Source organism: Marmota marmota, unplaced genomic scaffold, assembly GCF_001458135.2.
Source record: "Marmota marmota marmota unplaced genomic scaffold, marMar, whole genome shotgun sequence".
NCBI classification, from domain to species: domain Eukaryota; kingdom Metazoa; phylum Chordata; class Mammalia; order Rodentia; family Sciuridae; genus Marmota; species Marmota marmota.
The window spans coordinates 686,228-699,560 of NW_026000005.1; the positions used below are offsets into that span (position 1 = coordinate 686,228).

Below are 13,333 nucleotides of genomic sequence, written 5' to 3' on the forward strand. Positions count from 1 at the left end.
GAATGGCTTCCTCTGGGCAGAGGGGATGGTTTCACATTATCCACACAGGGTTTGAAAGAAAGGATGGGATTTAGATTTTTGAAACATGAGGGGAACATAACTAAGGTAACTAAAAATACTGTTTTAGTTAGAGGAAACACAGAATGGGCAAAGAGTGTATGGCTGGGGCAACTTCAGGAAGCTCCATTTGGTTGAAGACTTCAAGATAAAGTGAGGAAATTAGTTGGGATTGGATTATATAATAGAGGACCTTCAGTAATAGGCTAAGGAACAGGGCTTTTTTTTTTTTTTCTTTCTCAACTTTCATTATTAATTCAGGCATTTTAATCTAAGGTCTGATTATTATGCCATTAAAGAACAAAAGTTATCATTTAAAGAATAAAGTGATCCTTTTGGCAGTTGTTGGGGTGGAAATTCTGTCTACACAACACATTTATGGTTTGGGTTAAAAAAGCTCTTTGGACTAAAATCTTTGACAGACTTTCCATATGCATTGGGTGCCCTTATCACTCAGATGAAAGTTGGTTTCAGCTCTCTGCCTGCATTTATTTTGATTCTCTTCGATTCCTCGATGTTAGCAGCTACATCTCACAGCTGTTTATTTGGCCAGATAAGCGCTATCAGTGCCCAATATTCCAAACTCCAGGTTGTTTGAAGGCTGAGTCATTAAGGTCTTTTCTCTTTCTTTCCAGGTCCCTACTTAGTGCTTTCTCTTCAGAATGGGCACATCATAAGCCATGAGGCCACTGGTTTGCTGCCCAGGAAAGAGCAGCCCTGGCTTTTTTTCTGTTCTAAGGAAGTGTTGGTGGTGTGCCTTGGAAATATTCTGGGTTGATATTTTTAACTATTGAAGGCTATATTAGTGGAATCTTATCGGATCAGCCTGAACCACTGTTATATTGGTAAAATTATGAGTAAAAAGGGCCATCTTTTTTTAGAACTCTCTCACTGAAAAACTCAGGTGACTAAAGCTTGAGGCTTAGTGGGCAAAGTTGGTTTAGTTTGCTCTGTGATGACCTCTTGCAGCCTTTAGTCCTGACTTTAAATAAATAATTATAATAATAGTGGGCATGCACATAGTTTTAAGTGCATACATATGAACCAATTCAGTCCTCAGAATAATTCTAACAAGTAAGTACAGTTACCCTCCATTACTGTTCACGACAGGTAGGTCATGAACGAGGCACTAAGAAGCTCTGTAACTTATCCAGGGTCACATTACTAGTAATTGCCTAAGCAAGGATTTGATCCTAGGCAATTAGGATCCAGGGTCCTTACCCTTGATCTTATTAAAATCCAGGGACACCAGTAAGGATGACCTTACATTTAATTAAGTAGACACAATGTGTGCCTAATTATTTATGACTAATGAATCTGTATAATGCTTTGAATTTAAGAAATTTCAGACTAATGTTATAATACACAGACACCAGGAATCTATTTAGCATCTTTTTTGTTGTTCATATATATTTGTTGTACAACTTGGTTAATGCTTCACAGAGGAGACTTTTGAGATTTGAGCAAGAACTAAAAGAAATCTTGACCGAGAAGAACATTCCAGGAAGCACACACAAAAGCTTGGAGAGGTGAAATAACATTCAATGTGCGTGTGTGGAGAAAACTGTCATGTCCTTTGTGTCTAAAACAGGCTTTGCGTTTCAGATATAGGAGTGCGACTAAGATGCAGTTAAAGATCGTGAGTTGTACCCTGCTGAGCGGGTTAACAACTATCCTCCAGAACAGTGTCTTAGTCCGCATTGTGCTGCTGTAACAGATTACTTCATATTTGGTAATTTATAATGAAAAAAAAAGATTTATTAACTCACAGTTCTGGAGACGAGAAAATCCAAGATCAAGGTGCTGGCATCTAATGAGGGCCTCCTTATTATATCGTAACATGGCAGAAAACATCATATGGCAGAAAGGCAGGGGGAGAGGAGCTAACCACACCTGCAGTGACAGCATTAGTCCATTCATGAGAGCAGAACCCTCGTGACTGAGAAAGTTCTTAGAGGTCCAACTTCCTGATATCATGACAATGGCAATTAAATTTCAACATGAGTCTTGAGAGGACAAACTTTCAGACTATTACACAGAATTTTGTATTCAATTTCAGAGGACTGCCAGGGTATCTCTGAAACTCTCCTATAGGTCCCTAGGCCCCTTTCCCCAAGCATTAGAGAATAATTAACCAAGAGGCTAACATAAAAAAGAAAGATGTCTCCGATGACAAAGGATTTCCTGGGGGAGAGAATGCTTGAGAGGAGAGAAATGGAATGGTAAAGAAGAGTAACTGCAGTTTCTAGCTTGGTTTAAGGGTAGATAGTAATGTCATAAATTAAGTGGTATGAAGAGGAGAAGGGGACAAGGATGCAAAGGAAATTGACTTGAATTTTAGGCCCATTGAGTTTCAGATGCACAGGATACATTTTAATGGAAATGGCCAATAGGCAGTTGGAAGAGGTCAGCACTGGAGTGATTTAACAGACGCCAGCAAATGGTAGGTTGAAACCTTCCAAGAGAGAGAAGGCCACTGAGTATAAACCTTGAAAGAAAAGAAAAGGGCAAAAGAAGAGGAACCCATAAATCTAAATTGGGGAAAAGAGACTCTGAAGAGCATCTGCAGCATTATAGCATTTGAGCCCGTCCTGTATGCCCAGACTGTTCGGAATTCTTCACGTAGAGTCATTTATGGACTCCAAAATCAATTTCATGATGGAGCCACATTTTACAGAAGTGGAACCTGAGGCACAGAGAGGTGAGGTAACCAGAGCAGGTACATCATTTGCAGTGGTAAATTAGTGGTAGTGTCATTAAGCAGATGAAGTGAGTTAAGGTAGTTTTTGTTTTAACTTTTATAGATTTAAAAATAGGGATTAGTAAACTTTAATAATTGTATTTAATAATTGTATTTCTTGCTTTTCCCCTGCTGTCAAGTAAATATAGTATGATCATTAGAATTCATGAAGGAAATATAATCTGAGGCTTTAATAAATTCCCAGATTCTCTGGCTTTCTCTTACACAAATATTCTGTTACGATACATGTATTTCTTCAATATATTTTTGTAATAGGTTAAACTTTCCCTGAAGTTTCCTCTTCGTTAATGAGTATGTTTGGCATTGGTTGGAGCCTTCCTGAATTGGTTTCATAATTAACATTTTTCATATTTCCATATAGAATATGGGTTAGACCATCTTTGCTGTAATCTGAGATGTCACCAGATTCTGCGTTCTCTTTTCAAGTAACTCAGAGCTTCCCTTTTGTCCTTGAACTCATCGCTTCCTTAGCACCTCTTCATTTTATTTGCCCTTTGTCACTGCCCTAGCATTAAGTATTTTCTTTGGAGCCCAGTTTTTCGAAATAATATATTTTTTTCACTTCTTGGGGGTATGCATATTGAAGAGCAAAGAATGTTGAAACCACCCCAGTGGCACCAGTGGACTCTCTTGTGGACAGGGGTCAGCAAACTTCAGTTCATCCACATTTTGTAAATAAAGTTTTATTGTGATCCAGCCATGCTCCTTCATTTGCACATTATCTCTGTTTTCTTGTTATAATAGTGGGGTTGAATAGTTGCATCAAGTAGTAGGCTATGTGACCCTCACAACCTGAAATATTTGCTGATTTGGATCTTTACACCAAAGATGTTTACAAAAAAGATTTGGATCTTTACACAAAAAGTTTGCTGTCTTGCTCTAGAGTGTACTACTTCTGGAAGATTAGGATATATCCTAAGTGTGTTTACAGCACTTTAGAATTAATGAAATCCTTAGGCTTTTATAAATGTTATTTACCTGAAAAATAGAACTGTGAGTGGTTTCTGTAATACATGTGTTTGGATATAAAACAGAAGTTGTGGACTCCTTTAAGTAATCTATAATCAGAATTTTTAACTGTGTCATCAATCATTTGAATTTCTGTCAAGATTAACAAAATGTTTCAATTTGAGTGAGAAAAATCCTTTGAATGCTTAATAGGTGTCCAGTCCTTTCTGTGCTTGGCCTTTGAGATTTGAAGAAATAAAACCCTTTCCCATCATCACAGAAATACACATCAATTTGAAGTAAGTTAGATGCAAACAAAAAAATTTGGAAAAATGTCTAGATTGTAGAAATATAACAGACTGAGAAACCTATATTTTGTGTTGAGTAAAATGATATTAAGTTTCTTAGCATGGTGACTCTATGGCCAGCTATAGAGTCATCTGTGGAACCAGCAAAGGATCAAAAAAAACTTTGACTGTACTAAACATGTACAGATTTTTTTTTCCTCATCTTTATTCCCTAAACAATACAGCATAACAACTAATTACATGGCATTTGCATTTTACTAGGTATTATAATTCATCTAGAGATGATTTAAAGGATATAGGAAGATATGCGTAGGTTATGTACAAATACTACATCATTTTATCAGAGACTTGAGCATCTTTGGATTTAGGTATCTGTAAGTATCCTAGAACCAATTCCCAGCAGATACCTCAGGACCACTGTATCTTAATTCACCTGGATCTTGTTTCAGAAAAATGAATGTGTCCTATTTCCCACTGACTGTTTCGGTAAGACAAGATACCTGTGAGCCCATATAGATTCAGTCTTTCCTGTCAGATTCTTTGCTTTCCTTCTGCTAATGCCCACTCTTCCAGGTAGCTCCCACCTCCTTTCTGGGCTGCTAATGTGATCTCCCGAGGTTCTCCCTTGCCTCTTCCTCCAGGGTGTTCTGCCACGGGATCTATGTCCCTGAAACATGACCATGTGACTCACAGTTCTGGACTTCGCTCCTGTTCTTTATAGCTCACATTTAAGTCCTTCCACAGTGTTCCACCACCCCCGCCCCCCACTCTACTTTTCTTTCTGTCCCTTAAGCTCTGAGTACTGGGCCTACAGACTGCACTTTCCCGTTTTTTTTTTTTTTTTTTTGGTTTTTATACACCTTTCTCACTGTTGGAAATATTCTTTAGTCATCCCTACTTGACTATTTCTGCCTGACTTTACTCATCTTTCCAGTGTTTCCTTTTTTGAGCAACTTTCTCTAAACTACTTCCCTCCCAGCCCACAAATTCCAAGCTAGAATTCATATTTTCATGCCATGAATATCTGTAACCCACTTTCTGCTTTTATAACTTTAAAAGATTATTCATGTGTCTCTTCCTGTTATCTCTGGCTGAACTCTCAATGGTCTAAGGGAGGGAACTTTGTTTTTATTATTGATTGTTACATTTATAGATCCTCTTAGTCTCAGGTTTTGATGATAACTATATAATTGACTTACTAATGAGTGGATCGATGAACAGTATTTAATGACAGATATAAAAACTCAGACGTGTACATATGGCGGATATGTTATTTCAGCTATTGAATTTTAACTTCTGTGAAATATAGTAGCACTAATGAGATTAGATACATTTCAAAAAATTCACAGCAGTTATTAGGTAATATGACTGAGGTTTGTATTTTTCATCTTCAAGAAGTTACCCTCACACAACCTGTTTGCATAAAATTTATTGAGTTGCAACACTAATATATATTCTCTAGGGACTTAAATACAGTGTAGAAATCTTTAGTGTGGGAGGGATTATCACAGGTAGGAAGAGAAAAAAACATGCTGCTTGTCATAACACTGCTGCTGGTGAAGAAAAGCAATACAATGATCTTTTCGCTCGTTTAAAGGTGGTGATAACAGACAAAGTCAGTTAAGACAGCCAAGAAAGGTCCTGGGCTATATTTGGGCTTCAATTTTCTGGAAAAGCAAAGTATGACATCTGACCCTAAATTAAGATCAGTCCTTCTCTATGGAAATATATGAGCATTGAAATAAAACCACGGGCCACATATATACAGGAACCTCACCTCTTATTTTTGTTATGAAATGGACTTTGCTGTGTAATCCTGACTTTGTATGAATACTCTTCTGGCTATTCTGGCTGTCTTTATTATTTTTAGAAAGTTTATTATTTTACAGAGTGATGGAGTTTGCTTTATCTTGTCTCTGTTTGCATTGCAGTCATTTACTTAGTAGCTCCACGGTACAGTCATCTTTGATAGAACACATTGTGGTCTCTGAGAAATTGAATAAGAAGTGAGAGGAGTGTGTGGAGAATGCACTAGACAAGAACATGGTGTATATCGGGCAAAATTCAGGTTGTGGGAGGATTAGTCATAGGGCTTAGAGGAAGCATTCTGTTGCAAAGATAATAGATCGTTTGCTTCCTGACTGAGCCATTCAGAAGGAATCATTGCCAGATAACCAAAACTCTGCTGAATGAGATTTTCCAGAGACTCCTATGTGAGGATTGGTTGGTGTAGGAGGCTTTGTTCCAATCAACCTTTCCAACCTTTACAACTTTTGATTTATTTATAATAGAAGTATGTTGGAAGCCTTTTTGATCTGCAGAGGGTATCCATGAATTAGAATATTATTCTTTTTACTAGTATGTTGTTGGTAATGCTACTTTAAAAAAGAGAGAGGGAAAGCATCAGTGTTGCTTATGTTTTTTTTTTTTTTTTTTTTTTTTTTTTTTTTTTTTTTTAAGAAACAACCTCTTCCCTTCTCTAAGTGTATTTCTTAACTAGAGCTTTAACAATGAATCTTCCATGTGTGTTGTCACGAGGAGCAATCAGGCTCAACTTTATAAGCTAATCACCTTTGGACTTCTGCCCTGAATGCAGTTTGTATGTAAAATAAAGCAAGATTCTGTTTTGTTTCTTAATTTATATAAGATTGAGTTGCCACTTGGTGAACTTCCTGGTTTTCAAACAAAAATTAATATATTAGTCATCTGGAAATTTGGAATGTAAATTGTGATTATATAAACCTGTCTAGTCTAATCAATTTTTTGAAGCTGAATTAAAACTTATTCCTACTGTTCCTGGCTTGAGTGCCTACCGGAAGTATTGGTTACATCTGAATTTCTAATAATAGTGTGGTAATAATTTTTAACCCAGAGTGCTCATACCCCTGGGAGGCTATAGAGGGCTCTGCACTTCATCTTGGTGGTTGTCTTTTGTGTACAGTATGTCCACATGAATATTAATTGTTTCAGAACAAGCCCAAATTCCTTGACACAGCATACACAGTATGACAGTATTCACTTTTGTGCTCTTAACAGCAAAACAGACGATAATAGATTAGTTCCTTACAGAGCACATGTAAATTAAAATCTTGTAAATTCCCATTTTTTAGCTCTGATATCTAACATGTGCAGGGATCTAAGTTCTGGTCCCTGCTTAGCAACGGGTACTCATCCCATAGGGGAGATACAGTGTGTAAGCACATGAGCAGAAATGACCAAAAGTACAAGGTACAGTAAGTAAGCAGCTGCTTTCCTAGCTGAGAAAGAGTCGGGCACTGTGGTTTTGAGCTGGATTCTGAAGGATGTATTAAAAAGACTGTGGGGAAAGAAAAGAGGGAAGTGGGAAAATGCTCCTTGAACTATTGATTTACGTAGTCTGAAGACAAGGTGTACTTGAGGTGATTCTGTTAGTGCACCCTGCTTTCTCCCTTTGCCCTGCTGCTCCTTAGAGGGGAGATAACAGGAAGGAGAGGGAACCTTAATCTTACCTCCGATCCTCTATTCTCTATTCTCCATCTTCCTTTACCTTTCTACCTGCCATTTTTGGATGGTAAAGAAGTTGTAGTGAGTGGACAGGGAAATTTGACTGGGGGCAGGAGTGGGCAAGTGGAGCTACAGCACAGCACAGGGACTCCAACCATATTTCTCCTCTTCTTTTTCCAGTGTCCTTTTCCAAAGCTTGGCAGAGTCCATCATAGGAAAGACCAAGGGAAAGGTGGTTAGGGGAGTTTCTATAGCTGATCATTTTATGTTCCATCTTTCTAGGTTTGCATGAGATTAAAGAGCATAGATTGACCATGTGTGCAGAAAATAAAAAGACATAATTCTGAGCATACAAAAATAATCTTGATGGACCCTAACCTTAGTTATTCTATGTCATCATCATAATCAACAAATTTTATTTAGACCTATAAGATATGTGGAAATGTATTATAACATACTAGAATTAAACAAAAAAAAAAACATTTAAAAGATGAAGAAGGATTTAAAAGGAAGCTTTTTTTTTCCCCCCCAGGAAGATGGTACTTGAAGCCCTCAGTATAGGATGCTGGCTGAACATCCTTTGCTGTTTGATTAAATCATAGTGGTTCAGAAGAGGGGGGATAAGGGCATTTCCATGTGCATTTTTATTCCTTCTCCATAGGTAAAAATTTAAAAAAAAAACAGAGTGCAAGAATAGACTTAGAAAAAAATCAAACTTGGGGAGTAACTTCTAAAGCTATCTTGTGAATAAATGAACATTTCAGAGAGGTTCATGGCTTGAAGGCGAAAACAGGTATCCTATTGTGGGATCAGAGAGAAACTGGTATAGATTCTACTCCAGAGTAGAATATTTACTTGTCAGGTTTATCTTTCTTTTTCCCTAAAGTGAACATATTTATTTTCCCATAACATACTGTTTCTTTGCTTTCTGAGAAATTATGTCAAGTTGACAACTGTATTCTTTTTAGTTCTTTCTGCTAGGTGATTGCTGTAGGAGTTTAGCAGCAATTTTGCTCTTAAAAGTCAAGTTAGAAACTATTAATGGGTTTTGATCAGAGCAGTAGGTTCTGTACATTTATATGTATATCTAATGATAGCACTTCATATTTACTTAAAAAAAAAACATTTGATATTTACACTTAATTGGAGGGCTAATCTTGGTTCCAGAAAATATACTTTGTCCTCTCTTAGAAAACATTTGTTGTTTCCAATTGTGAGTTTTATTACTCCAAACTCTGGGTACTTTGTAAACTGATTTGCTGAGTTCAGTGGTTATATCTATGTCTGTTTGATTATGTGAAACTGAGCCAAGGAAATAAAAAGTGGAGACACTTTTCAGTATGAACTTTCTATCTGAAAGATATATTGGGAGGAATTTTCTGATTGGTCATAGGCAGTCCTCCTGAGAGGCTTGTGAAATTTCTGCAGAGATACACTATATGACTGTAATCTCTCTTTTTCAGGTTCTGCCCCTTGCAGGGAAAACAGCAAAAGAAGGAAATTAAATCTCCACCCTGTAATTTACCCAGATATCAAGGCCAACAAACCGTGTCCCAAAGAGAAAAGCCGCAGGCATCTGAGGATAAACCACTGCAAAGCAGCATTGACCGTGAAGCCAACTACAGCCAACCTACCGAGAAGACTGACTCCAAGGTACAAGGTGAGTTGGCAGAACTTCAAACCCAAAGTAGGGTAAGATTTGGCAGTGCTTAATAATAGTAAAAAGTGAATGATATATAGCCATGTCACAGAAGCTCTGCCTTTACATCTTTTGTTTGTATGTTAGATCTTTAATGTGTTGTAATTCTGGTTATGTTTAGTCATCTCAATAAAAAGTTTTTTTCTGTTAAGGATAGAAAGTAGAAAAACATGCAAAAATATTTGTTAACATTTTTCTATTTCTTATTTGCAATCTAGCATTATGTGGAAATAAGATCCTATCATTCTCTTTGTGAGTAATGAGTCTGGAGACCTAAACTCTAAAATGACTATATATGCCATTTAACATTTAGACCCAGTGAGTTTTGGTCCTCATAATGTAGAATCAGGCTTCCCACTTACCCAAAACTTTCTACCTTTGTCCAGGTCAGTGATCCCCAGAATGGAAGATTGTAGAATTAGGAAGTTGGTTTGCAGTTTGCTAGTCTTTAGCATTCCCTAAATATTTAACTACTAAATCTGTAATAAGCAACTCTTAAAGATTTATGGTACCTACCTGACACATACATATAGGCTTTTGACTTTTAAGAACCCTGCCAATTCTTTTTCTCACATTACATGAGGTCATTTCCATGTACTAAAGTAATAATACTCTTAATATAGTACTCTGGTATCTTTATTCTCTGCCATTATTTTAACATTTATCATTTTATATGAAATGTGTGAGCTTTGGAATCAGTAGCTTTCAGGGTAAGCTGAAACTTGCTAGGCTTGCTTAGAAAAAAAGGAAGACTTTTCCCAAAATAAGATGGTACATTGGTCTTAGTTAGGAGTTCTGATGGGCATAATGATGTAGTCCAAAATGGTTTTTTTTCAGATGTTGAGGTTGTCATTCTCTGAGTCTGAAATTTCATGACCAAGGGTTTTGTTGCCTACTCTGACTATTTTGGTCCCAGGGAGGGGAAACTGATTCATTAAATTAACTTCTTTTTAAATGACACCTGTAGGACTTGGAATTCATTTTCCAGCCCCTCACTTTTGGACACCAGAATGATTCAGTGAGAAATCTGCTCTGCATTTAACATGGGCAGGACTTTTGTCATTGAGAAATATTGCCACCAGAATTGGGCCTTCATGCACAGTAGGTTGTAGTTAATCACAAGACTTCTTTCCCTATCTTTTATTACTATATCTTGTTGTGAAGGTAAATTCATTCAGTCATATTTCTGTTAATTTAATATTGAACCAAAACTTTTATATGGTTAGAAAGTACTTTAACAATGGAAGCATTTCAGATCATAAGGTCTTTGTGGGCATAGCACTTTTCTGTCTGGATTAGCCAAAACTCAAAGGAAACTGATAACACTCCTGAAATAGTAGTTCATTTTTTAACAAAATTATTTTAATAAAATATAAGGTTTACAGAAGATTCCCATTAGTAGTTTCCTGTTTCTTAAACAGATTTTAGGTCTCAGGTGAAGCAAACAAAGAAGATTGTCTGGGTTGGAATTTTCTTTGGAGCAGCTTAGTGCACTGCCGCCAGCATTATTTTGCTTTATCTCCTAAAATATCTTAGATCAGTAGTGTCTCTTAACACTTGACCACATGTAAAGATGAAGTGTGCATGAGTCCTTTTGACTATAAAGTCTAGGCTCATGGAAATAAAGTTCTTGGAAATTTGCTTCCACAATTTGCTTAATAGTGACTTGGCTAGTTAAGAAAGAAATTAGTCCTTTTTTTTTTTCTTTTTAGAAAGCAAATTCAGGTGATTGACATCTCACATTTTTAATGAAGTTTATTTGTTGTTATTGTTCTTTTGTCACAGGAATTAGGGTTTATATGCATGTATACTCAGATGCTTTCAGAAAAGCTGGGCACATTAGTGAGGGTGATGTAGAAGGGCTTAGGCAGCCAGGGTATGATGGTGAGTGAGTAGGTCGAGGGCAGGGCCAGGACCATGGAAAGGGTCTTTTGATGAGGTCAACTTCCTGGTTGATGAAAGTGCTCATGGACATAAGCAGGGGACTCAATCAGACAGATACTTTCATACTCATGCTCCTAAATGACTGACCCAATAGAAAACTAAAACTGATGCATGGGCAGAGGGAGCACCAATCAATAATAGTGAGGAGTGTGTGGACAGGAGAGAAGATAAGAAAAGGAGGAAATTCCAGAGACCTTAAAAAGGACAGACCAAAATTCCCCCACCAGGTTCTCAGCTCTAGGGCCCCTTCTCTTCAGAGAAGTCTATCTCTATTATCTCTGTCACTTTTGCAATAAACCTGCTTTTTGCTTGTTATCTTGTCCTGCTCTTCAATTGTTTACTTAATGGAGACAATGAACCCAGTATTCCTAGATGCTAATAGTGGAACATGCCTGTAATCCAGTGACTGGGGAGACTGAGGCAGGAGTGTCGAGAGTTCAGGCCAGCCTCAGAAACTTAGCAAGACCCTGTCTCAAAATAAAACATAAAAAGGGCTGGGGATGTAACCCAGTGGTAGAGCACACCTGGGTTCAATACCCCGTACCACCAAAAAAGAAAAATATGTGATTTCAGAAAGTCCTTTTATTTCCAATTCTAGAGTTCTTGTTATCAATTCCACATTATATTTCATTTAATTTCCTAAGCAAATGATAACCAGGACTAAAAAAAATGGGAAAAAATGTAGGCAGGGCTTAGGAGCCATTATTACGCATAAAATGGGTTAAATGTAGGTTTTAAAAAAAGGTACACTCAGTAAATCAACAAACAGTAAGCAAATATGACAGGGCTAGGCAAAAAATTGGAGAAGGGGAAAGAATACCAAACCCAGGTAAGAAACTCATGATGAGACTAGGGCAAAAGGAGTCAGTGTGGATAATGAATGATTAGGGCAGGAAGATGGGAGCTAGTTCAAAAGGAAATGGAATACTAATATCTCCAGAACACTTCCCTCTCCTCCTCACCTGTTGCCAAGATCACCTACCTGCCTCCAGGGATTTTTTTCCTCCCAAAAAAGAGCAGTTAATGAGTACCCCCTTTCTGCCTTTCTAGGCAGATATGGAAAATAGGGAGAGGTATCTTCTGGATGACTCTCTTCCTGTCCTTTTGGTCAGATAGGCAAGATAAGAGGAGGAGGTGACATGATAAGAAAGGAAACCTAAAATCTATAAAAAGGGCAGGACACCCCGACTCCTTGGGGCACCAGCTCTGGGCCCCCTCCTCCCTGGAGGAGTCCCCCCCACACACACAAATTCTGTCCTTTAAAACTTTTTGCTCTTGCCTCAGGCATTTCTTGGGTGTTCAATCTTCAATAGGGGGAGTAGGGCAGAACCTGATCTTCAAGGTCAGTTTCAGTGAGAACTTAGGTAGTAGAAATGGAGGTGCTAACAGCATTTTACTGTCCTCTGTCTTCCTATCTTTGGTTTTCCCTCTGGTAGAATGGGGCCTCTTCTGCTCAACAGATGCCTCATTCTGAAGAGATAAGGGCACAAAAGGGGAAGGTAGCAGGCCATGTAGCAAGCTCTTGGGTACAAGGAAGAGGATTGAGGAGATCTTAGTATCTCCCTGTAGCCCAGCTGAAAAGAGTCAGAACAAAGGACAGGCAAGAGTGTTTGTGCACCGTGAAGGCTGTAGGCCAGCTCTATCTTCATCCTCTATCCCGTAGGTAAAATTTTAGAAAAATTAGTTGCCCAGACATCTGAGAGATTTAGACCAGCTTTGTAAAGTAAACTGAACATTAAATACACATCCAGTAAAAGTGGAACTGTAGAAGTGATTAAGTAGAAAACAAAAAAGGAGCTGGGATTCTGGCTCAGAGGGAGAGTATTCGCCTTGCATTCGTGAGGCACTGGGTTTGATCCTCAGCACTACATAAAAATAAAAAAAATAAAGATATTGTGTTCACCTATAACTAAAAAAATAAATATTTTGAAAAAAAAGGAGTACACTGTTAATGTCAAAGAGTTCATATTGTAAATAGTAAGAAGAAGGAAATTTTGATTTGTTTCTTAGAGGAGGTTTTGGATTTCTTTCTTTGTTTCTATTTCAAAAAGTACGTTTTACTTGGAAAATTTTGATCTTATGCAAAAATTAAGAGACCCCCTTATATACACACAAGATTGCTATGTTCCCCAG

The 13,333-nt window shown here is 37.6% G+C and overlaps 1 protein-coding gene across 18 annotated transcripts in view; it reads left to right on the forward strand.

The window, feature by feature from the left end:
• Positions 1-13,333, forward strand: part of Osbpl6 (oxysterol binding protein like 6) — a 193,966-nt gene that overhangs the window by 81,363 nt on the left and 99,270 nt on the right. For 17 of the 18 annotated variants that reach the window (XM_048808018.1, XM_048808014.1, XM_048808016.1 and 14 more), the window contains one exon: positions 9,021-9,217. The gene's annotated coding sequence lies outside the window, so the exon portion shown is untranslated. The remainder of the gene's footprint in view (positions 1-9,020; positions 9,218-13,333) is intronic. The other variant, XM_048808019.1, reaches the window with a different exon arrangement.